Below are 23527 nucleotides of genomic sequence, written 5' to 3'. Positions count from 1 at the left end.
GAGAGACAACAAGGGGAGAACTGAATTAGTTGGACAAATGGGCTTATGAAACACAGAAATAATATTATTGGCCTTTGCAGATTTATAATTAACTCACAAAATCCCAAACAAAGTTAAGAGGTGACGGCATTCCTCTATCTGTACCACAAGGGTTTCTGAATCCTGAGTTATTGTCTGTGTTTACAAAGTTAACATTTCATATTGTACTATTCTCAGGTTTTGATCTTTAGGCAAAAACATAACATTACTGCATTGCTGCATTGCATACTGAAGGGTTCCTCCTTCCTGACACAGTCATTGCATACCAGTCAAATTCTATGGTGAAGGAGGCACTACACCTCCAGAAACTTACCTCGTTTACTACAGAATCCAGCCTTATTCAGGATCTTACCTGTATATCGCAAGAGGCAGCAGTCAATAATCATACATGAAGTTGGGCATCTCTTCCATGATTAAATAATGTACGGCAGAAACTTTTGCCACTAGCCTTGCATTAAGTAGTATGAAACAAAGTGCAGAGAGCCTGAAAGCTAATGCCTTGAGCTTACAAGATGAAACCTCCAGAGAGACAGATGGAATTGATAACTTGTTTTACTAAAGCCCTATGTCTGAAGACTCTTCCCCCTTGCCTATTCCATATTATCATAATTTTTATCTTATTTATTATTTGTATGATGCCAACAAGGTGCCTGGAGGTTTATAAGCATTTACAAAGGCAAGTTTCCTGCCCCAAAAAGATTATGATCCATACTGACAACATACAGATACAGGAGGAGAGAACAGGAGTTGACAAAAGAACAGTGATTGGCTGGTGAAGTTTTAGTAGACAGCAAAGGAATCAGACAGCCAAAGGCCCAGAAACAATTATCTCATCCTCCTTTCACATCCCCAACTCACCACTGCATTGCTTAGTCTTCTCAACCATTGAAAAGATAGAGCTGTCACAGCTGGGTTCTCAAGAAAGCACCTCCAGCACAAGGTTTCAGAGTAGCAGCCGTGTTAGTCTGTATCCGCAAAAAGAACAGGAGTACTTGTGGCACCTTAGAGACTAACAAATTTATTAGAGCATAAGCTTTCGTGGACTACAGCCCACTTCTTCGGATGCATATCTGTATGTGTGTATATATATCTCCTCAATATATGTTCCATTCTATATGCATCCGAAAACATTTTGTGTCATACAATAGCCTCAAAGTTAGAAATGAAAGTAACTGATGAAGGCTAGGCAATTTCAGTAAAAAATGCTTCATTGAAGAAGTTAAAATAAAAGGCACTTTGCAAAAATTATTTTGCTATTTCCCAGATGCTTTTACACATCTATAGTCTGAATTCTAAGGATCATGCAGGTCCTGGCTGACAGAATATCCCCAGTAAATGACATGAAGTGTTGAATAAGATTTGCAAAGTTTACTCTTCACATTGATGTGCATTCATATTGCACTCATAAATACTGCAAGAAATAAACTATTCCCAGATTATCCATATAAGACTGTAGAGCTGCATTTTTACATCAGGGTTCTAGTGACATGTTTAAACTAATATAGCCCTGCTTTTCCTGTCACAGGGAGAACATAATTGCAGGTAGGGGGGAGACCTAGACCAAGATATGACCTTTTCCTCTATCCTGGGTCTTGCTACACTCTAGTAAAAACACTACCTGCCTTTAAACCTATGAGGGATACTGTATCTCACACTGTTCAAAAACCCCTTCCTTCCACATGTTTATTCCTATGGCACAGCATAGCCTAGGAGCTGTAGAAGAGTGAGGTAGTGTCTAGTTTATCTTGTACAATAAAATTAAATTACCAGCAAATTTGTGGTAAGGTAGAAAGCTCTCAATGTAGTTTTCAGTTCTCAAAAGGAGTTTGCAGGACCACTAGTTAGAAAACTCAGTTTATGCCTTTTAAACTGAGCAAATTTGATCTGGCAATCATTGAGGGAAACAAAATTTGGAATCCCCTTTGTGTTATTTTTATCATCACTTTACTGACTATAACTATATTTAAGATAAGAAAAACCAGTAGAACTAAAATGTCCAAAAGTGAACATGTGGAGTATAAAGGTAGTGGGGTGAGTTTGTGTTACTTTTTCACAAAAACTTGAGAAAAAGAATGCTTACATTTGCAAAACATCAATTAGTATATCTGCTGCTTCTGTCTGAGAGTGACAAGACTTGTGAGTATTCATCTAAGTTGTCACTTTTTAAAGGTATTTCTTTGCATTGAAAATATATGACAACCTGACATAACCTAATGTAATGCACTAACTGAAAATATACTGTGCTTCTTGGAAATAAGTCTATGCTACAGTGGGTGTGTCATAACTATAAAGGGAAGGGTAACAGCTGTCCTGTGTACAGTACTATAAAATCCCTCCTGGCCAGAGACTCCAAAATCCTTTTCCCTGTAAAGGGTTAAGAAGCTCAGGTAACCTGGCTGGCATCTGACCTAAAGGACCAATAAGGGGACAAGATACTTTCAAATCTTGGGGGGGGGGGGGAGAAGGTTTTTGTTTGTGTTCTTTGTTTGGGTTGTGCGTTCGCTCTCGGGACTGAGAGGGACCAGACATCAATCCAGGTTCTCCCCATCTTTCTAAACAAGTCTCTCCTATTTCAAACTTGTAAGTAAATAGCCATGCAAGGCGTGTTAGTTTTCCTTTGTTTTCTCAACTTGTAAATGTACCTTTTACTAGAGTGTTTATCTTTCTTTGCTGTACTTTGAACCTAAGACTAGAGGGGAGTCCTCTGAGCTCTTTTAGTTTGATTACCCTGTAAGGTTAATTTCTATACTGATTTTACAGAGATGATTTTTACCTTTTTCTTTAATTAAAAGCCTTCTTTTTAAGAACCTGATTGATTTTTCCTTGTTTTAAGATCCAAGGGGTTTGGATCTTGACTCACCAGGAGTTGGTGGGAGGAAGGAGGGGAATGGTTAATTTCTCCTTGTTTTAAGATCCAAGGGGTTTGGATCTGTATTCACCAGGGAATTGGTGAAGGTTTTTCAAGGCTTCCCAGGGAGGGAATCCATTGGAAATGGTGGCAGCGGAACCAAAGCTAAGCTGGTAGTTAAGCTTAGAAGTTTTCATGCAGGCCCCTACATTTGTACTCTAAAGTTCAAAGTGGGGATACAGCCTTGACAGGGTGGTAAAATAGTTGCATTACATAAAAGAATGGCAGGTATCACCTATTTTCCTCTGTTTTATAATCATATAGTTTGCCGCATCTTAATTTTATTACCATATGAACATACCTGCATCTTGTATGAACCAGTGCCTTAAAAATGAAAGGCCTCAAATACAGGGAAACCTTACACTGTGGGGTTCTTGTTTTTTGAATTATTTCTATACATTTTCTATGCTGAACAAGGAGGATGGGATTGTAAATTTAATTCTCAAGTTGATTTATTTAGGTGCAACATAGGATAAGAGTTCATGTTTTTACACATTGCAATTTGGCTGAGGACCTCTATGTGAAATGCCCCTTTGTCTGTCTAATGAAAGACCAATCCTGGTGAGACAATGAATTAACTTTGTTTCAGAACCACCACATTTCTAAAAATCACCATTTTGCTGTGTAAGTCACCAAAGATAACTGCTGCATCTCATGCACGTTTTCTCTGGGACTCCAGGGAACGTAGCCATTAGCTACATACAAACCCATTGGACAATCCATAGGAGAAGACTGTCTGCAGCTAAGGAACTGCATCTTGTCTACCCTCATGTTTAAAGCAGCACCCACCACATTTCCAAACATCTTTAAGGGGAAAGGATTAAGACAGTCAAATGGTAATGCCAGAATGGTGAAATCTAGCATTCTCTGGTCTCTGCCTGGAGAGGCTCTGGGTAGGGCCATGGAGAATCAACACACAGTTAATGAGGAAAGCAAATGGGGAGGGAGGGAGAAAGGAAAAAAAAACTGAGCAGTACCACTCAAAAAGGTATATAATGGAAATTTTAAAAGCAAAGTAAAGAAGCCTTCACAGTTCATGGTTGCTATGAAATCAAATGAAGTAGCTTTTTGTGATACCTCTCTTCCCTGGGATTCAAGGTTGTGTTCCTTTTAGACAGTCTTTATATCACACAGAGCCTAAGCAGCATAAAATGTGGCAAGTACTTGTCAGAGCAACTGTATATAAAAGGATCATGTAACATATACAGTGGTGATCAGTACAAAAATGACTGCTGCTCCAGGGCTATAACAACATTAACAGCCCTGTAAAGGAAAATGTCAAATTTATCTTTAGATTGAGAATATGAATATTTTCTGACCATTATCTTGTTTTGACTCTGCCACGTAAAAATTTTTCCCTCTGGGTTTCACACAAATTTGATACACAAGTTTGGGAAGAGGCCCAGATGCCTAGTCATGTAAATATTGTAATGCAGGAACCCGACAAAAGTGGGCCAGATAATTTTTATTGGGTCAGATACAGTGTGCAGGCAAGGAGCTTATCAAATAAGCCTTACTGCAACTGGCAGGCATGGCATCTAATCAGACTACTGCAGCAACTTCACAGTGAATTGTCCTTTTGGAGCTGCAGAAATCATGCACTATTTATAATGACCAATCTGTATTAAATTAGCATTGACATATTAGCTTGTAGGAGAATTTTTTATTAAGAAAATATTTAGGTTTGACTTTCAGGTTTTAAATGTTACATATGTAATTGTAGGTAGTGCAGTTACCAATGCAATTTTACATTCCTTAAGAGAATGTAAATATAATTGGCACAGGAAGAGTTTGTTTTTATTGTACATGTTGAAAAGGATGATAAGTCTTATGTATTTTTTATTTGGAGCAGATAATTTCTAAACATGGTTTGTATTTCATTTATCTTAGAATGTCAACTGCATGTAAATAAAAATGTGCTCTTTTGGATGTAAATCTTAAAAATGCACAGTGAATGTAGGTTATCATTAATTAAAATTTTTTAATCTTCCTATCCTCTACATTATGTACACACCGTGAAACTGCTCACTTTTGTTTGCTTAAGTTGTATGAAAATGACAGTTTACCTCTAATTTTTTAGTGTGGTACCCATAATACTAAGAAGCACGGCCAAGTTAAAATATTGTGTATATATTTAGAAAAATTCTTGATTGGTTGATTCTCAACCAGTGATTTAAGGAGGACAAAGCTAAGGTTGAGTAGGCAATAGAATTTGGTAGGAATTATAGTAAATCAGTTATTACATGGCATTGAGGAATTGGCTGGACAACTCAATTGTGCATTTCCAGATTTTCTAATATTTAGCTTTTTGGTGTGATTTGGGAAACTTAATATTTAGGTGTTAACACTTACTCTGGTTGATGGCCCTAACTATTTTTAAAGTTTTGGTTTTTGGTGGGAATATGGATTAGAGTGTCTGACTTTAGCCCCACAAATTTAAAAAAGTTCCTAATTTATTATGCTTTGTACCATAGTGATTTCCTATATCAGATTTACTAATTTATACTGGTTTTATCATGCTCATTTACTCCACTTGTACTATCTTTTCATCAGTTATTTACATCTAACACTTCTACTTTGTGCTTTAATTATATTTGTTCTGCCTTTCTGACTCTGAACAATAAAAATTAAGGGTTTCACAATTTTCACTCATCCTTTTGGAGTCTTCTTCCTTACCCCTTGCTCTCATGTCTCTGCTCGTGGACCTAGGGTTACCACCTTGCCAGTATTTGAGCAGCCTGGCTTTTTTTTTTTTTTAAACGAATTTGCCAGTTGCCAGAAAAATTATTTAATCTACCAAAGTTGTTTTTTATGTAGGTCTAAAGATTTGCGTAATTATCATAATACACTGGGATATCTAACGTTAAAAGTTTGTGTCCAGCTAAAGATGCTGCAGTGTTCCTACTTCCACAGTTTAAGCAATAACAGATCAAAACTGTTGAAAATACAGCAGCTGTATGCTAGGGTTTTCAGGCATCTGGTTTTCAACCAGAATGCCCGGTCAAAAATGGACCCTGGTGGCTTCGGTCAGCACCACTGACCAGGCCACAAAAATCTGGTCGGCGGTGCAACAGGGCTAAGGCAGGCTCCCTAGCTCTGCACGGCTCCTTGAAGTGGCCGGCATGTCCGGCTCTTAGGCACAGGGGTGGTTAAGGGGGCGCCGTGTGCTGTCCCTGCCCTGAGCGCTGGCTCCGCAGCTCCCTTTGGCCGGGAACCAATTGGCTGCGGGGGTGGCTTCTGCGGGTGGGGATAGGGCACTGAGCCCCCTGGCCTCTCCACCTAGGAGCCAGACATGCTGGCCGCATCCAGGAGCTGCCTGAGGTAAGCGCTGCCCGGCCAGAGCCCATACCCTGGACTCCCTCCTGCACCCTAACCCTCTGCCCCAGCCCAGAGCCCCCTCCCGCATCCTGAACACCTCATGACTTCACCCCCAGAGACTGCACTCCCAGCCAGAGCCCTCACCCCCTCCCACACCGGTGAAAGTGAGCGAGGGTGGGGGAGAGAGCAAGTGATGGATGGAGTGAGCAGCGGCAGGGCAAGGTTGTTAATGAGAGATTTGCCTCAGATGAGAGTGAGACAAATGTTAATCTTATCTATATATGTTATCCCAATAGATACTGTAAGTGGCTGTTGGGGGGAAGGGGGGAGTTGCCTTGTGACTGGGGGTTGGCGGTGCTGTGGGCTTGCCTGGAGGGGCGGGAGAGGACATGTTTTTTGCATTTCAAAGGTGGTAACCCTCCATGGACCTGTAAATCCACATGCTGTTAAAGTCTATTAGAATAGAATTGCTTGAAGGAGTTTTAACTACATTTAAAACGTTTGCAGGAGCACCTACAGCTATGGCTCAGTGCTCGTTTTAACTTTATTTTTAAACACCAACAAAGACCCGGGCACAACAACGCTAGTTCACGCCAACCATTTGGAAGTCGGGTAATGATACGGTCGTAAGGATAAAAAGGTGGGCACTAGAGGGCAGCATGGCACCATGCAATAGATCAAACACTACGGCTAGGGCCCTGAGAAGCTGCGCCCTCCTTGCATTAGAGCTCAGGGGGTATCAAAAGACACCTTGGTGGTTTTCTCCTTAAGCCTCCAGCTTTGTTTCCTTACCCCAACCTCTCCCCCCCACCCCCCCTTATTCTGAAGTCTCCGTGCTTGCAAAGCATGAGTACACGCTGCTGAGCACTGTCCCCATGAGGGGAACGAACGGACCCGCTCAAAATGGCTGTTGCCGGGCTGGGCCGGAGGCGGCGTGGTGCAGAGCGCACTCTCTGGTCCCTTGCCCTCCGTCCTCCCACGCGCTGCTGGGCCGGGCGGGGACAGCCATGCGGAAGCCGGGGAGGGACTTGGACACTGCCCTAGAATGCAGCCCTGCTTCTGCGTGCGGCGGCATTCCCGGGGCTCTCGCGCCCGCCTTTGTTGTCCCGCGCACGCAGCTCTCCTTGGCCAGCCCGCGCGAGGCCTGAAGTGGGCTGGGCACCCGCCTTGGCCCTCGCCACGTGACTCCACCAGCCCTAGAGAAGCTCCCTCCCGCCCCCCCCTCACGGCTCTCGCGCAGGCGCTCCCGGCCCCCCTCCTCTCTCTCGGCCCCAACGGTCCCAGGGCACGCGGCGGCGCATCTCGGCACGCAGACCCCTCCCAGGCCCAGCACGGAGCCGGAAGGGGGATGGAGGGGGAAAGGCGGGAGTTCGCTGCGGGGCGAGGGGAAGGTGAAGGCTGATTGCCCCGGGGTAGTGAGCACACCCTGTTGCCCCACCTACGGGGTGGGGCATGCTCTCCAGCCCCGACATGGGATGTCCCACTGCACATCCCCCTCAGCTGCGGGGTGATCCCGGGATAGGGGGTCCCAATGCACATTATACCTGCAGATAGAGGGAGTATCGTGAGCCACACATGGGAGAGCTGTCCCTAATGCAGCCCACAGTGCTCTGGTGGAGATGGGGGTCACAATCCAGCCTCCCTTGTGCCCCACTGGGGATCAAACCCATGTCCCTCTCATATGGGGCAGGCTCAAAATCCAGTCATACACACAGAGGGTTGAGGCTCATGATCCCACTGGGGTCCCCATCTCCCTTTTCTTCTTCTGCAAATGATAACACATTTATCTGTTTAGAAACCACAGTGTACTAGTTCCTCCAGACACCCCATCCTGGAGTCTGGGCACTAGTTATTTCTTGCCCAGATCCCTGGAGATTCTGGATGCAAATCTATCACTCCGGCTCCTAGGCACAATAGGAATAATAAAACCTTTTCTCTTGTCGCTACCCTTCTTTGCACTTGCCCTGTTTTCTCTCCTCTGTCCCCTAGGGTTAGAGGATTGTACCTATGTCTCTCCACCACACTCCCGTCTCCCTTGGGGTTGAATATGAGAATCCATCCCACCCCCCTTTGAGTATTGAGAATGATAGTAAACTAGTCTTCAGGGTATGTCGCTCTGTTATATATTTGTAGAGTGGCTAGCACAATATTGCCCTGGTCTCTAGGCACTACTGTAATATAAATAGTATTTATATGGAGCTAACGTGACTAACAGTTGCTATAATATAACAAAGTGTTGGATTTGCATTTTTTAAAAAATTGCTAAAATTTCGGCTGCAAATTCAGTTCTGGTTATGAATTTTGCCAACATGTGGGTTTGTTTGGAATTAGACTTTGGTTTGGGCTCACCTTTAATTGTGTGTGTTTGTAGTTTTGTTAAAATTATGCTATTTATTTTATAGAGGAAAGACTTACCAAGAAGAATTTTGATCTAGAAAAGTTACATATCCCCAAGGAGAAAAACAGATATGAACAAACTGAGATTCCAACTGTGGCTATGGAAAATCAGACACTGCTTGGTGGAATTTCAAGTACAGAAGATGGATTTATCACTGAAATATTTAGTCAAAATAGTCCATTTAATTCTGAAAACCTTAACTTGGAAAATACAGTAATTAATAAACCTGGTGAAGAAGGGTTTCACTCCAGTCAAGACAGTCATTTATGCGCTATGGCTGTTGGAGAAATTTGCTGGATCAATTCAAATACCCTCTTACTATTGAAAGTCAAAATACAATACTCAAGGTCAAAATACAGCCACTTGTGGAAGACAATCATGATAATGAAATCCTTGGAAAATGTCAGAAGCTACAAGACCTAAATCCTTCAGAAGAAGCTAAACATACATATCCACCTTATCCACTGTTGCACTCATACAATGTCCATTTTCTGTCTTCCTTAATGATGCAACAAAGAAATTCTAATGTTTTGTCACTAAGTACCTGCCCTCCAGAAGGAACAATCAATCAAAATGTCAGAATGATACCAGTAAGATTCAACAAAATAGAGATTTCTTTTTATAAACGTTTTCTTGATTTATGTGTGTGAATAAGCACAGTTCCCATATAAAGAGAAAGCATAAGATGCTTTAAAGTTATTACTATATAAGTTGTATTAGCTACAATTTCTTTGCCTCTTTTATTCTTCTCTTCTATATAGAACATAGGACCTTCACCACTGCCTTCCATTTTTGCCAGTCTCCTGCTGCAGTCTTAGGTTCACCATGTCATTTTGATAGCTTTCAATTCTGCTTGTATTGTGCATTTCCATGTTATCCTTGGTCTTGTTGCTGCTTACCCCAGAGATTCCAGTCCAACACCCATCTTGTTATTCTATTTGGGTCTTTCCTCCATGTATGTCCTAGCCATCTTCATTTTTTTCTGTAATTTCCTGTTCTACTGGTTTCTGTTTCATTTGCCTCTAGAATTCTTCCTTAGTGATTTTTTTCTGGCCATCTGATATTGAGGATTTGTCTAAGGTTGCTAGTTGTTTATGCAAATTTGGAGTTTAGATAGTAAGGTCTTAATAAGTCTCCAAGTTTCAGTACGATATAGTAAAACTGACTCTACAATGGTGTTAAATAGTCAAAGTTACTTTGGATGGCAAGATTTCTGTTTCTACAGATGGGCTTTAGAGTTACAAAGGCATGTTTGGCTTTCGCTATTCTCTCTTTAATGTCTTTGGTCCACCTATCAGAGGGGTAGCCGTGTTAGTCTGAATCTGTAAAAAGCAACAGAGGGTCCTGTGGCACCTTTGAGACTAACAGAAGTACTGGGAGCATAAGCTTTCGTGGGTAAGAACCTCACTTCTTCAGATGCAAGTAATGGAAATCTCCAGAGGCAGGTATATATCAGTGTTAAACTCTGTCTTTGACTAGAGGGACAACAAGTGCAACAGGAACAACTCAGCCATGAGGGGAAGGTGGCAAGAATGAGACTGGTCTCAGGTGAAGAAGATGATTGGTCATTCAGGGAGTATAAAAAGGAAAGGCTGGTGGTGTTTGTTTGGAGTGGTATTAATGTAGGTAATGTATTTTCCTGTATAGGAGGAAAAATATGGTAAGACTGCTTGGAAGGAAATTCACTCAAAGCTGTATATTTGAAGAAGAGGACTTCAAGGGTGCTTTACTGTTTTGACCTCTGGCTGTCAGAAATCATTTGCTTTGTGTTTAGCTTCAGTGGCTTGGGTCTGCATCTTGCAATGAGTACTTTGTAGACTCCCTATTGGCTTAAATGGGATTCTATGTGGCTTTCTAGGCATAGAGTTCATATCAATATTATGGAGGCCTGGTTTGGTTTTATTAAACCATTGTCCTGGCTTGTGGATTGTGATAATAGGGTAAGATGTTCCCACCATTGGATGTCAGGTTTAGATTCTAGGGCTATCTGGTGTTACCTGTAAAGACCAGTGCTTTGTCTGATTGTCTAGGTCAGTGGTTCTCAAACTTTTGTACTGGTGCCTCCTTTCACACAGCAAGCCTCTGAGTGTGATAACCCCCCCCCCACACACACACACACACACACTAAAAACACTCTTTTATATATTTAACACCATTATAAATGCTGGAGGAAAAGTGGGGTGTGGGGTGGAGGCTGACAGCTTGGGACCCCCCATGTAATAACCTGGTGCCCCCTTGAGGGGTCCTGACCCCTAGTTTGAGAACCCCTGGTCTAGGTGCACTGTTAATACACATAAGCTGTATGGGTTTGTGCTTTAAACTCTTTCCAAGCCCACTTTCAATCTATTTGACATATAAAGTGCAACCCCTTGTACCTATTCTTCAGCTGCAAGTGGTTTATTTACAGGTATTTATTCACTATTCAGGGGTCAAAATGCTTCTTCTCTACATCTCATTTATGCAGTCATTTTATTTGACACTTCCTAGGGTGTCAATAGGTGCTCTGATGCTAAAGCAGCTGTAGCAAATACCAGTAGAGCTGGATTTTGGTCTCTTCAATTTTCCCACAAAACTTTGCTCCTCTAGTCATGTGCCCCTGCACAAGGAAACATGCTCGTGTTGCTATCAGACCACTCTGTAGGGTTCTTATACTCCCCCTTCTTTTTTCTTTTGTTGTTGTTGTTGTACTCTGAAACAGACCTATATAAAATGGCTACTTTCTTATTCAACAGATCTTTGTTTAGTTTACTTCAGGGTTCAAAATTAATGTTAACTCTTCAGAGCCTACCTAGCTGAGAGCAGGAGCTGAATTCTATCCTGGCTCATGCATCATCTACAGACTGTTAATTAAATTCCAATTATCATGTCAAGTCTCCTGCTCCAAGTTTATCTGTATAACCCAATTGAAGATAGGGGAGCTGCACAGGTGTAGTAATGTCTGACAATGGGGCTTTATTCAAGATGTATGATCCAGGAAGAACCTGCTGATTGCAGTTCTGGTTTGTAGGGCTGGCAGTTAGAAAAAGCAGCTTTTACTTGTAAAGTGAGCAAACTTTCTCTGGAAATCATTGTGAATAGAGCTGGCTGAAAATGTAGTAATGAAAGTTTTTTTCTTTCATTCCAAGCTTTTCACAAAGCTTCTTTTTCTATGACAAACCTTTAAAATGGAAATTTGTCTAAAAAAAGTCTTTACATTTAGTAGGTTAAAAATACTCCACTATAATGAAAGCAGAGTCAGGATGAGCTCTACCCTGACATCTGGTGGTGAATTATGGTGAGTGTGGAAAAGAACTTCAGGGGCTGACCTTGTTTGCATAGGTACACCCACCTCGCCTAGCATGAGCCCATGGCAGCCCAAAATGGTCACTTTGGCAGCTGTGGGATCCCCAGTTTCTCTGTTATTGGGGCAGGAGGAATAAAGTGTTACCCTGATTATGTGAATAAGGATAATGAAACTATTTTATGACAGAGAGTCTCACCATCAGCTAAGTAGCACTCACTAGACAAGGGACATGGTCCAAAACCCAGTGAATGGAGAGAGGTATGTGTACTTGGTGATATGGACCCCTTTTGAGGGCCTGGAACACCAATTGCACCATCTTCTCTCTTCACTGTTGAATAGCAGAGCTAATTTTGATTCCGTTAAGAGTCTAGCTAGAGACTGCTGAGCTGAATTCACTTTGGACCAATGGTGCACCAGCACTGGGGCTCCCCTACCACAACCTGAAATCACTAAAAGAGCTAAAATTACTGAGCTGAGATCACTGAGTGCTGTGTTAACTAGTGGGGGAGCCTGAAGATATATTGTTAAGTGGCTGGCAGAGTAGAGCAGTTTGAGATGGTTGGAGCGGCCCACGGAACAGTGAGCAGAGCAGTTTGTGGGGACAGCTGGAGGAGCGGCTGGTAGAGCGGAGCTGTTCGTGGTGAAGGCTGCAGTAGAACTCCACAGAGTGGTGGGGCAGTCAGCCCCGGACCACGTAAGGTACCCCTTAACACCCTGTGTGTACCTACCCCCCCATTTCCACCTAGGCTGGGCGGGTAAAACTCTGCAGATAAACTTTTGAACTCTGGGGCGGCACTGACCAGAGACAGAGACTTTTGGGTTGTTGGACTTTGGGGTGATTGGATTTAAGACCCTGAGGGGAAAAGGACACTGCCAAACTTACTTGGAGGTGGGTCTTTTGCTCATGGTTTGTGTTATGAATCCTGTTTGTGGTGTTTCCCCAACATAATGCCGCATTGTTTCCCTCCTTTATTAAAAGGCTTTTGTTACACTCAGAGTCTGTGCTTGCGAGAGGGGAAGTATTGCCTCCTAGAGGCGCCCGGGAGGTGGTATGTAATTGTCCCAGGTCACTGGGTGGGGGCTCAAGCCGGTGTTGCATTGCGTTATTGAAACGGAACCCCGAGATACTGAACCTGGCCCTTGTTGCTGCCAACTCAGGAGCAGAAGGGTTACAATAATGAAAATATTTTCCGTCAAAAAATGTTACACATCAAATCGGTCACGAACCAATCTGACCAGTTTTTAGTGCAGGAATAAACCCCACAGTGCAGTTTTACAGCTTCAGAGCAAAACTGCACTTGGTTTATTTGCAGGCTTGTCAAAGAACAAAGATGTACTAATCAACATTGCATTTTTTTTTCTATTTCACTTCCTAAATTTAAGGTGCAGTTCTGTCCTCACAAATGAATGTTTGCTTGTTTCTTTTTTATAAACATTGTAAGGTTGCAAGTTTATTCTTGCAATTAGAACTGGGCAAAGCAACACTTTTTTTTTTTGTCAACTTGGTTTTGACAAATTATTTGAAGAAATCAGATTGTTTTGTGAAGTTCGAACTTTTTTGATAAATTATTTTCACTTTGAACTTTTCAATCTAAAATAAAATGTTTTTATTTTTGAGGTAGATTTCCATTTTAAACTTTGTCATGGAAAAAAAAACTTTACAAACCCAAGTTGCTACTAGAGGGTTTTTCCTGGATCAGACAGGTGTTAACTCTGCATAATACCATGTTCTGACTCAGTCTAACCATGGCACATGTTATTATCAATTTGTAAGTAGCAAGTAATGGAGGATTTCCTATAATTGCAGGTTTCCGAGCAGCACATCTATACCCTGGGCCACCATTTTACTGCTGTGCAATGGGAAATGTTTGTCCACCTGGGATATGCAGGTGACATATGGTTCCCGGATCCCACCCCCCCTTCTGTTCAAAGGTAAACATTGGTTCAGCAGTGCCTCCAGGAAGGTTTGTGATCTTGGAGGTAGCAAAAGGATAGCGGTCTTCAAATAAATAAAAGGATGCCATAAAAAAGATGGAGAAAAGTTGTTCTCTCTTGCTGCAGAGGGCGGGACAAGAGGTAATGGGTTCAACCTACAGCATAGCAGATTTGGATTAAATCTCAGGAAAAACTTCCTAACTGTAAGAACAGTAGGACAATGGAACAAACTGCCTAGGGAAGTTGTGGAATCTCCTTCACTGGAGGTTTTCAAAAGGAGGCTGGATAGCCCTCTGTCTTGGATGGTTTAAACACAACATATCCTGCATCTTGGCAGGGGGTTAGACTAGATGACCCTTGTAGCCCCTTCTAACACTGATTTTAATGAAGTCATACTCATGGCAATGTGTGTTTTAATTTACCATGTTGCTTTTCTGAAGCTTTACTTCAGTCAGATGGTCCAGTGTCTGAGCTGCTTATAGAAGGCACCTAGTTCCAATAGCATGTAACTTGGAAGTGCTTATAACTGCGAATCAGTTTTATTGTTTCCTGTATCCAGGATAGGTACAGCATGAGCAGTGGCAGTATGTTTCCCTGCAATACTTCCACCATTGTGTTTCAAGCTTAACTGGGGCTTCTGCGTGTTATAGCAATATTAACTGAGTCTCCGTGCCTATTTTAGTCCTTAGCTTCTTTGCCAAGATTGCCAACCATGATGATGAATCACAGTTCTTGCTATGTGGATTCTTATCTGCTAGAAAATTGGCCAGAAACAGTCAAACTTTTTTTGAACACGTCCATCAGGAGGTGATAATTTTCAGTTACTGCTAATTCAAGATGGATTTGAAGCAGAAAACTAAACTTCCTTATCCTGTCAACAATTCCTTCAGCCATCCAGACTCCAGAAAATAAGTATACTATGGGTGTGATTCTTCTCTCACTTGCCAGGACTTTGTGATGACTGGAGGTGCTCTGGATTTGATAATGTGATGATGAATTAATTACTTGGGTAATGGGGTGGAGAGTATGCTCATAAAATCTGCAGATGACACCAAGCTAGGAGGGGTTGCCATCACTTGGGAGGGCAGTCTTAAAATTGTCAACGTCCTTGACAATTTGGAGAATTAGTCTAAAATCAATAAAATGAAATTCAATAAAAACAAGGGCAAAATACTGCTCTTAAGAAGGAAAACTCAAATCCTCAAATACAAAATGAGGAATAACTGGGCTAGGCAGCAGTACTGCTGAAAAGGATCCGGGTGTTATAGTGCAGTGGATCTCAACCTTTCCAGATTACTGTACCTCTTTCAGGAGTCTGATTTGTGTTTCCCCAAGTTTTACCTTACTTAAAAACTACTTTCTTACAAAATCAGACAAAAATTTGTGGCACATACACCCTATTACTGAAAATTGCTTACTTTCATAATTATACAGTAAAAATGAGAGAGATCAATTGGAATATAAATATTGTACTTACATTTCAGTGTATAGTAAATAGAGCAGTATAAACAAGTCATTTTATGAAATTTTAGTTTGTACTGACTTCACTAGTGCTTATGTAGCCTGTAGTAAAAGTAGGCAAATACCTAGATGAGTTGATGTACCTCTGGGAGGACCCCTGCGTACCCCCTGGGGTTTGCATACCCCTGGTTGAGAACCACTGCTATACAGTAGTGGATCACAAATTGAATGAATAGTGCAGTTGTGAAAGGCAAATATCATTCTGGACTGTATTAACAGGAGCATTGTATGTAAGACTTGAGAAGATAACTGTCCCACTCTACTCAGCACTGGTGAGGCCTTAGCTGGAATTCTGTGTCCAATTCTGGGTGCCACACTTCCATAAAGATATGGAGAGAGTCCAGAGGAGACCTACAAAAATGTTAAAAGGTTTAGAAAATCTGACTTATGAAGAAAAGCTTAAATAATGCTCGGCATGTTTAATCTTAAGAAAAAGGGGAACTGGATAAGTCTTCAGCTATGTTCTTTTTATAAAGAGGACTGTGATTGTTCTCCATATCCACTGAAGGTAGGACAAGAAGTAATTGGCTTAATCTGCACCCGAGGAGGTTTAGGTTCGATATTAGGAAACACTTAAGGCTTGTCTACACTGGCACTCTACAGCGCTGCAACTTTCTCGCTCAGGGGTGTGAAAAAACACCCCCACCCCCACCCCCAGCACTCAAACTTGCAGTGTTCTAAAGTGCCAGTGTAGACAGTGCACCAGCGCTGGGAGCTGCGCTCACGGAGGTGTGGTGTGTGGGTTGTGGGGTTTTATTTATTTATTTATTTTAAGCACTGGGAGAGCTCTCTCCCAGTGTTATGCTGCAACTACACATGGCACGTTAAAGCGTTGCCATGGCACAGCCTGGTTTGTCTTTCAAAAAATGGAGACAAACTATTGTGTGCCACAGGCAGAGCATAGGAGACACTGAGGTGGACCAATGTCTGAGACCCCTGCAATGGCATGGAAATAAATGAGAGATACCCAGATGATACAATATCTAGGAAAAAACAGACAAGATTCTGCAGGGTTAGTGTCAGCGAAGAGAGATTTAAATACTTCTCAATGAGGTGGAGCTTTCATTCTGTGTGTGTTTTAAAGGGTATTGAAAAGAAAACAATTGATGAAATTCTATAATATTTTTTCCAATAAGAAATCGTCTTATTTGCAGACACTGTGTGTCAGATATTACAAGAGCTGCATTGAGAGATGATATTGGAGAAACTAGGTTTTTCAGATGGATAGTTGTAATCTTCAGAAAGCCAATCAAGAGAGTGGTTAGTTCTGTGCAACCAGAATCCATGCAGTACTAGGATATAGTTCTGCACTCTGAAATAGAGGTTCTTATTCAGTTGTGTGTTTCAAATTGACACTTTTTTAATGATGTTTCCAGGGCCTTCATAACCTCTTTCACTGATCATCCCTTTCCCACAATGTTACGTTGGAATTTGTTCTTGTCATCATTGACTTATCTGTATTTGTTAACACTGACCGGATTTTACTCCAATATAACTCTAGAGGACTCTTCAAACACATCTTTCAGAGTAAATAAACACAAACACGGCAATTCATATATTGCATGCTTCACTTGAGCAGGAGATTAGTTGTTGAAAAATGTTGTTTAGATATGTTGCTATCGCTGAGCTGCAATGTACTTTTGACATTACAGTTCCTATCTTTAGAATCTTGCCTCCATTGTTTACATTGGTTTGTGACTCTCCATTATCCTGCACTGCTATCCAATAGCTGAAACACACCTGGAGAAGCTGCAGCACCCTTGACCTTTAATGCTTGTTTCTGAGATGGTAGCAGTTTGTTTTCCTGTTTAATCTTTCCCAGCCTGGACTCCAATTTGATAGTAAAATTTTCCATTCCAGTGAAAAGCTGAAATGATCAGCTGGGCTTTAGCATATGTCAGAGTACTGAGGAACACACAGCACTTAGGATGCTGGTTCAGGATCCCTGCTGCAAAGCATGCACATGGAAGGGGGTACAGCATCGGTCTCATAAATGCCTAACAAACCATTGCAGAGGGTCTGTTTTGTGACTTGTAGAAGGCTTCTATATTCTTTATTGCCGTCAGCTTCCTGAATTCATTGTGAACTCACTGAAATGGATTTCATGAGGAGATGACTACAGAAAAGCACAGATGCTCCAGTGTGTCAGTCTTCAGTTTTCATTTCATGGCACACTTAGTGCTTGTTTTTATTTCCAACTGTGGACTTGTTTGGATTTCAGTGTCCTATAGAGTGGATTGTATTTATACTTCTTGGTTATTCTCCTAAAAAGAGATTGAAATATGTTGATTTGCTCCTAAATATAGCTTTTATACTAAATTTGGTCCTGCTTTTTGCTAACTATGTGGACACACTATGTTTATATAAGCAGTTATATAGCTTAACTTGCATTTATTTTTACCTTTTTTGTTAGAAAATGATGAATGACACTTAATTACTAGATTAATTTTTTACTTGTGGCTCTATTTGGATGGAAATTAAAATTCTTTTTTTAAAAAAAAAAGCACAAACAGCATTAGTTTTATTTTATCAAAAATTAATCTTGAATGTGCTTGATACCTAAGAAAGAGAGTTTATCAAAACATGTTTTGCAGTTAAAACTGATTTATTAAACATAGGAAATATTATCTAGTTGTTGAATTGAACTGATTATTTCTGGTCACTGTGTCCTTATTTTTAGAACTAGCAGATCTCATAATCACACTTAACTTTTATTCATTGATTGGAAGAAGAAAACAAGTTTTCCTGCTTCTTCAGCTCCCAATTGGTTTCTTAACTTTAAATGAACTAGTCATTGAACTGAACCAGGGGAATAAAGTGAAATGAAGAAAATATTCTCTGTAGAGAGGCTCCTGCTGTCAAAATCTGGTTTAACACTTCAACAAACTCTGGTTCCTGGTGCTTAACCAGTGCTTTTCCCCAGTTCAGTGGGTTGACTTTCTTTTAAAACTTCAACAGCAAACATGTACTACTTTAATACTATTTTTGTAATTATTTTAATAGATCATAAGTTTAGCTCTTAACATAGGTTGTCCATTTAAAATTAAATTTTAAATAAGTTATTTTAAAAAACCTTTATTCATTGTTTCTCCTGAGAAATAAGGCAAGATGGAATCTTACAAGCAGCTGGTTAGGTGGTATTGCTCAGAAACCTGATTGAATAACACTTAAAACAGCTTATCAAACAATTTGTTTTAATACTTTGTAATTTCCTTAGGTTATTGGTGAACTGAATGGAAAAAATATAGAGGATGTCATTGCTCAGGGTAAGTAAAATCTCATGGTGTTGGCATGGGGGTGACATTTATGATGATTGCCTCTCTAGTTCAGTCACTAATTTAAAGACTCTTAAGGGCAGAGAATTACCAGATTTTGTGTTTTCCTCATTTTGTTTTTTCTTCATTAAATCAGACTTGCTTTAGAGGGCTCTCAATTAAGATACAAATTGGGATAAATCATAAAATGGGAAGGGGTCCATCCTAATGCCTGCAGGTCAGTGCCAGTACCTGCTAGGTTTCGCTTGTGGACCAGATTAAACTGGAAAGTGCTCTTAAATATGAGTTTACAGTTAGTCTGCTCATAACAAGAGTTTTCTGGACATGTTGCTAGGTGAGAGAATGAGCCAGACTTTAGCATTCTAAATTGTAGTTCTTGGTTTACCCAATTGTGTTCTTGAACTTTCTTTTGCAGAGAAGTCACTTCATGAACTAAACACTTAATTCACACGCCTTCTGTTCTTTATTTCAGGGAGACCTAGAAATGATAAATCTTATTGAGAGAGAACACTGAAGTAGAAAAATCACATTTTATTTTCAGTGCAAAATTAATAAATATGAATTTAGAAAGGCACAACAATTTGAATGTTCCACTTATGGAATATTTTGCTCTGACCAAATACGTTGTTTTTAGATAGCCCAAAGCTCTCTAATGATCTAATCCCCATTCCTTCAAACACTTAAGCAGATATTTTTGTAACTTTACTCACATGCCTAAGTGCTCACAGGATCAGGCATTAATGATTATCAGTAATTACAGCAGCTATTAGATACTTCTGTGAATGTTGTATAAAGACCTGAGAGAGCCATTATGCATGCAGAGACTTAAAATGATTCAGTTGTCTGCTGATGGAATAATTTTATTTTAGAAATACAGTAGAATCTCAGAGTTATGAACTGACCAGTCAACCACACACCTCATTTGGAACCAGAAGTACATAATCAGGCAGCGGCAGAGACCCAATAAAAAACAAAGAAACAAATATATAGTACAGTGCTGTGTTAAACGTAAACTATTTAAAAAAAAAGGGGGGAAAGCAGAATCTTTCTTCTGCATAGTAAAGTTTCAGAGATGTATTAAGTCAGTGTTCAGTTGTAAACTTTTGAAAGAAGAACCATAATGTTTTGTTCAGTGTTATGAACATTTCATAGTTACGAACAGCCTCCATTCCCGAGATGTTTGTAACTGAGGTTCGACTCTATGTGGCTTCCTAGAATATCTGACATGATTCTAAAACATGTTTGTTTTGCTAGTTATAGGAATCTGAAATTCTAAGGAATTATTTAGAAATTGATTCTTAGAAATGGAGTACAAGCAAAAAGACTTGAAAGCAGAGGGAATCTCAGTATTCACAAGGGAAAAGGTAGAGAGCTAACTTTCCAGAAATTGGAGACATTAAGCAGTAGTGAGTTCATTAATCTCAAAGGTCTCCATCTGTAATGTAATTCCTACTGTGTTGGAGGGGCCTGGTTATTACACAGTACTCCTTGGAACCGCTAAAATGTTGTTTGGTCTTCTATATATGGGAATCTAATCATATTCCCAAACAGTGCTGCATTCCTGCAAAGTCCAAGGTTGTAGCACATTCTAGACAATATAGATTAGACAGGACCTAGCAGAGGTCATATTGGAAATGCTCTTCTCGAAGGATACCTTTTTCTTTCTTTGGTAAAGTTTGCTTGCTGTTGATGTCTTACTTTTTAATATGGATTTAGAGAGCTTTGGGGGATTTTGTAGGCAAAAAAATTCTGCCCCAAACTATTGTCAACACCAGATTGGTTTTTTTGGTAGGCTAGCTGCCCAGTGTTTCAGTCTTAAACTCTGGAATCTTGTTGTAGAATGTGCTGTATTTTAAACAAACAAAAATACCCGGCACCTTGTTCCTTGCAAGTGGCTAGTGTGGGTTAATTTGTCAGAGGCTAGCCTGTAATCACATCCCTTATGTATTTTTATATATTTTTCTCAGACGTGTCCATATACCATATTGAATAGGTGCCATCTTACTACATAACTTTGGTTTTGCACGTTGCAGTATTTGCAGGGCCAGGTCTACTCTGAGTGCTTAATTACTATTCTCCACCCTTTTGTTCCTTACAGGTAACGGCAAACTTGCCAGCATGCCAGTTGGTGGAGCTGTAGCAGTCTCAGCTGGACCAGGTTCTGCTGCTCCTGCGGCTGCACCTGCTGCTGGTGAGTATACGTTAAAATCTTAGTGCCTTAATTCCCATCATGTAAATTTAGGAAGCTTTTCCTTCTTTTATTGTAGTTTGGCTTCTTGTCCTGAGATTGAAATATTAACTGACATAGTTTAGTGCTGAGGACAATCTCTGCACTGTACCTGGGAATGAACTGTTAAAATGGTGTACATAGAAGGCGGTTAGTTAAAACCAGCCAACCAGTAAGAGTTATACACAGTTGCTTGCTCCTCACCTTCACTAATTTGTTCTGGTTTAAGTCTATAGAGCCAAAATGGACCCTCAGGTATGTGTATGCAACTCCTGTGGATGTAATTTGAGAGTTGTGCATGTCTCTGAAGGCAAAATTTGGCACTTAATCTTTAAACGTATAGGTTAAAAAGAAACTGAATCCGTTAGCACCGCACAGAGTAGATATAGAGACTGAAACTTAAAGGGGTGACTTGTGTCCATTTAATTGGAAGATATGCTTCCATGAAGAGAGCGTGTTTTGGGATCTCCTCACACTTGCAATGTCCAAAATGTACTGTAAATATTCCCAGATGAGTAAACACTTTTCTCTCTGCAGCTGAGGAGAAGAAAGAAGAGAAGAAGGAGGAGTCTGAGGAATCTGATGATGACATGGGATTTGGCCTATTTGACTAAACTTTTGCTACAGAAGCTAATAAAACACTTTGTTTAAAATGGATGTTGAGGTGTTTTGTTATAATAACCCTAATGCCCCTGGAGTTTTTTCTCTTGTCTAACAGTGATGTGGATTTGGGCTTTGTTTAAAGGGAAAAAAACATTTTATGTAGCCTCGTTGATTCTGCATGTAGGTGAAGCCAATTACATTTATGCTCCTATATCACTTAGACACCTTTGAAACCCCACCCTGAGGCACCTAAACATGCACTTGATGCTAAATCATGTTGTGAAACCCAATGGGCAGAAAATCAGAATTAGCTTGTAAATTGCATCACATCAAAGCTAATTCTCCTAAATTATTATATTATGTAAATGACCAAAATGGCACTGATTTCTTTGCCGATTTAGATCTTATTCCAAAACTTGTGCATTCCTTTCCACCTGCATATTGCCTACAATGCTGTGAGTAACACATTCTGTAGGGATTTCACTTCCATCTCCAACAGATCTCTAAAAGCAATGCATACCTCAACTTCATCAAATGTGCAAACACAAAATCTAAAATCACTTCATAGCTTTGATATCAATTATATTAGCAGTTCTCAAAGTGTGGGTTGTGACCCCACTTTAATGGGATTATCAGGGCTGGGGTTAGACTCGCTGGGGCCCAGGGCTTAGGCTTTGGTCCCCTGTCCAAGGGACGTGTAGTAATTTTTGTTGTCAGACGTGGATTGCGGAGCAATGAAGTTTAAGAACCTCTGACCACAGATTGACTTGCATTCCATGTGTTTGGGACATTATTGTGGCTAACACTGCTGAAGTGATGTATAGTCTTATGTTGTCTTGTCTACATACGGGTATAGCTGAGATGTACAACTTGTATATTTAAAATGGTACAAACCATCCACTAGAGGATACAATTCTAGATTGGTATAAAGATTCTTATACCAGTAGAGCTTATTCCTGTATGGGAAGGGGAGGAAGTTCAGTGTAAGATGCCTTTACAGCTGTATAACTGCATCCACATTAGGGATTATATATGTATAATTTTCAGTAAAATATACCTCTAACCAACATAGTTATACTGATAGAAAAATCTGTGTGTAGACCAGGCTCAAATATGAAAGGCAGTGTTTGGGGGGGGTGGGGATAGGATTGTGTTTTGTCAAGTTACAGTACCATTTTCAAAAGGTCTTTAGTAACTTGGGCACTGAAGTGCCACCGACATTCACTAGTATTTAGGTGCCTAACTTGCTTAGGCACTCTTGAAAATCTTACCATTAGAGACCCAGGTTTCATGCATGCACCGTCCTTGCCTAGGCTCTGTGCTAACTTATTTTAAACAGGGGGAATTCAACAGCTCTTCCTTGACTGCCTTCTAGGTTACAGTTCATGAGCTTGGCCAATATTAAGGGTAGTTTAAATTGCATGGAAATTTAAACAGGTGAGTTTTGAAATGACTTCCTCTTTCCCAGCTCAAAGACCTTTCCTCTAGGTTCCCTGTCTGACTCATTTAAAGTAGGTTGGTTCCGCTTTGCATCTCTTTTCTGTTAAGGCTAAAACATTATAAAATACTCTATAAACTGCTCAATTATCAGTTATAAATAGATAATCAGCATAAGATGACCAATATTGTGGTCAATGGACAGGCCCCCAGAGTGTTGGGTCCTTTATAAAAGGATACAAAGAAAAGAGTGGAAATTTGCCAAAAAGAGGTATTTTTTAACTTTATTCTCTCCATTTTTTCATCAGCCCTCCATGAGAAGATAAGTCAGTGCTCACAGATAACTGACTTTGGTTTTTGCCATTTCAATGAGGTTTGTACAAAATAAAGGTTTTAGGGTTGCATCCCAGATTTCAGTTCAACAGGAACTTAACTATGCTACAGTTCCAATGTAATAAATAGCCAGTTTTTCCAGGGCCTGCAATGGTGTCAAGGCAAGATGTGTCCATAACAAGTGAACCCGGCATCAGTTTCTGGATCGATTTAAGACACGTAGCACCACTGTACATCTTATAGTGGTTGC

General features: G+C 40.6%; 1 long non-coding RNA gene and 1 other non-coding gene across 4 annotated transcripts; both read left to right on the top strand.

The window, feature by feature from the left end:
- Positions 1-2104: 2104 nt before the first annotated feature.
- On the top strand, positions 2105-21561 carry LOC101948202 (uncharacterized). 3 transcript variants are annotated; one of them, XR_010600474.1, is made up of 5 exons: positions 2106-2619; positions 8668-12645; positions 13754-18668; positions 20776-20868; positions 21442-21561. It is a non-coding gene; the product is annotated as an uncharacterized LOC101948202 (long non-coding RNA). The 3 variants fall into 3 exon arrangements; XR_010600472.1 differs by having other exon boundaries at positions 2105-2619; positions 8668-18668; XR_010600473.1 differs by lacking the exon at positions 2106-2619 and adding an exon at positions 5987-7656 and having other exon boundaries at positions 8668-18668.
- On the top strand, positions 18873-19005 carry LOC112061728 (small nucleolar RNA SNORA52). Its single transcript, XR_002890358.1, has one exon. It is a non-coding gene; the product is annotated as a small nucleolar RNA SNORA52 (small nucleolar RNA).
- Positions 21562-23527: the final 1966 nt, after the last annotated feature.

This window comes from Chrysemys picta, chromosome 4 (genome assembly GCF_011386835.1).
Source record: "Chrysemys picta bellii isolate R12L10 chromosome 4, ASM1138683v2, whole genome shotgun sequence".
NCBI classification, from domain to species: domain Eukaryota; kingdom Metazoa; phylum Chordata; order Testudines; family Emydidae; genus Chrysemys; species Chrysemys picta.
Note: the sequence above shows the minus strand (reverse complement) of the source record. Positions and strands in the feature narration are given on the sequence as shown.